We start from the raw sequence: 2,898 nt of genomic DNA on the forward strand, positions 1-2,898 counted from the left end.
AAAAGTTTTAAGATGAACTTATTGTGTGCAACATACTGACGTCCCCTCATACTTAGATAGTGCTGTACGGCCCCGAGTCCCACATGATGGGGAATAGATGAATACAAGGCCTCGACATCTATGCTGCCCAAAATTAACCCCCTATCCATACTGACACCTTCCAATCTCTTGAGGAGGTCCATGGTGTCCCTGATGTAGGACGGGAGGGACACCACAAACGGCATAAGAATCTTATCAATATAGATTCCAATGTTCTGGCAGATACTGCCAATTCCAGATACGATTGGCCTCTTTTTGAGTGGATTGGTGCCCTTATGGATTTTGGGTAAACTATAAAATGTTGCAAGTACCGGGGATTTTGGATACAGAAAATCTTGTTCCTCCTGAGAAATCAATTTCTGAGATCTAGCATCTTGGAGGATACTTCTTAGTTCTAGGAGATACAAACATCCAGCAAATTGAGATAAAGAATATAATGATGGGTTAAGTATTCAAAATTTAGTCAAGTCCAGCTAAAGCCTAACCCTAGCAAAAATATAAATGATTAAAGTTTAATATTACTTAAGACAGACACATTGTCCACATAATGTCCAAGCCCACATCGGACCACCCAGATAACCAAACTTTTTTTGGGGGAGGGGATGTTGGAGATAGCCCTAGGCTAAAAACCCTAATGCTCGGCCCTGAGCCCAGGGGCGACTCCTGATGGTGGAGGCCCCCTGTCCTCGAACCTAACTGGACACTCCTGATGTGCCCTAACGAGTGAGGTGGTTGAGAGTCAGGGTCGACTGTGGCGGGCCGGTATGGGCGTGGACAAGGAGGATCAATAACACACAGTGCACGGCGTATACAGCCCTGTTGATGCAGAGGACCAACAGGTACACGATGCAATAAACTAAACTATAATTACATAAAGACACCGAATGAAGGATAGTCAAATTATGTCACAGATCAAGTCTGTGTAAAGCCCCGACGCGTTTCCCCCACCATGTGGGATCATCAGGGGGTGGATACGTATAAGATAAATCACCAATAAGGATAATAGAGCAAAGACCATGTCAGACGGGAGGAGACCCAAACAATGTTGGCATCCCTATCAGGTAGCCGTCTAGCAGGCGGTGTCAAATAACATATAAAGTTAAAAATGAAAGGGAATTGGACCAGATAGTATTCCCGGGAGGTCTAAAGGGATAAATACAAGATCGGGCATCTTGATATAGCGGGCATGTGAAACTCACAGACAGCCATCAACCGTAGATATCTGTAAAGAAAAAGATAACACACGCTATATATATGCGTTCAAGCGTACACAGGTTACACACCCACTATTGTGAGACGCCTCCACCAACATCTATCAGATTATAGGAGAACACTCACTGGAGTACGGCAAGATATAAAGCGCATACGTGATCGTGGTTGATGCCAGGAGAAACAAATGGCAGTCTTCTAAATAGTGGTGCTCTAGACAACAGGTTGTATTAATGTAGTCCAGAGTCTGTTTAACTCACATCCAATATGTAAGGATACTAGAAAAATAGTAATAGGTAGTATCACAGCGGAATCTCCAGTCACGTAACAGTTGATGGACTAGTTACCTTTAACGGTGATCTGGATAGTGTAGTCCGGCCCCTCAGGGTCTGGCCGTCCACTAATTGAAGTACACTTAATGACAAAGAAGTACATACATGTCAGGTATGCCCAGAGAGTATCATCTCCTGGCTGGCTGTAATAAAAAAGGAGTACTTACTTATAAAGATGAGTCCCTCAGAACCTCAGAAGCCTCCCAGGGTCCAATACTTGGTCAGATCCAAGTAGCCCTTAATTTATACAGGTCCTCTAATTAGAAATCTAATCACCTGTTGATAGGTGACCCCCCCCGGGTGTGTGGCTCACACGCCTGAACTAGTGTCGGCGTGCGCTCCATCGTGGAACGCACGCCGCAGGATATCCGGTTCAGTCGTCCGGATATGACGTCATAGGGTCTTGCGTTCCAGCGTGGAACGCACAGCGAACCCGGCGTCTGGATGCGGTATGACCAGACTGAGCCCTGCGTTCCAGAGTGGAGCGCAAAGGGCCAGAACGAATAGGGGAGCATCAAATCCTCCCAATGATATATATCTAGCGACATTAAGTGGCAAAAGTGCATGGCCACAATCTGTCAATGATAGTCTAAAGCCGCTTTTGTAGGTCCATGATGATGGATACATGAAAATAAGTAATATAGAAATATAAAAATCAACCATCTGGATAATAAATGGTGGCTTAGTTATTCCGGATTAATACTCAGAGGGGGGTATGTATAAATCTATAGATAAAGAGGATATCAAGATGGTAGATAATTAAATAAAAGGGCCATAGTGAAGACAAGGAGTTCTTGTAATAATAGATATAGAGTATATAGAGAAATAATGGAGATGACGGTGAAACATTTACTATTCACCGTTTGTGATAGCAAAAAGTTTTGGGTACTTCACGCACCCGGCTCAGTCCAAAAGGATAAAAATGTCCATCCGTGCCCATATGCTGCAAGGATAAAGGAAAGGACAGGGAAGGGGCGGGGGGGGGGGGAAGGGGAAAAAAGTGTGGATGTAACTGGCATAGGCCAAAGGCCAGTAAGCAAAACGGATTATAAGAAGCAGGAAAAAGTCAATCTTTCATTTAGGCCAAGGGGGGATTGAGACCGGAGTCTATGGATCCATTCGCTTTCTTTTTGTAGGATCCTCCGGTCCCAATCCCCTCCGCGTGGCGATGGATGTATTAATTCAAGTGCCGTGAATCGAAGACATCCTGGATCCCCACCATGATGATCATTAACATGTCCAGCTATCGGAGTAATTTCCTTATTTTTGACATCATTGATATGTTCCAAAATACGCCTTCTGAACTCTCTCGTAGTTT

The 2,898-nt window shown here is 44.4% G+C and overlaps 1 long non-coding RNA gene across 1 annotated transcript; it reads right to left on the reverse strand.

Annotated features, from left to right (window-relative positions):
• Positions 1-817: 817 nt before the first annotated feature.
• Positions 818-1,793, reverse strand: LOC122933719. Its single transcript, XR_006388539.1, has 4 exons — positions 1,748-1,793; positions 1,596-1,662; positions 1,378-1,526; positions 818-1,261 (listed from the first exon to the last, which is right to left on the reverse strand). It is a non-coding gene; the product is annotated as an uncharacterized LOC122933719 (long non-coding RNA).
• Between the last annotated feature and the right edge of the window lie 1,105 nt (positions 1,794-2,898).

The sequence above is a fragment of the Bufo gargarizans genome, chromosome 4 (genome assembly GCF_014858855.1).
Source record: "Bufo gargarizans isolate SCDJY-AF-19 chromosome 4, ASM1485885v1, whole genome shotgun sequence".
In the NCBI taxonomy this organism is placed as follows: Eukaryota; Metazoa; Chordata; class Amphibia; order Anura; family Bufonidae; genus Bufo; species Bufo gargarizans.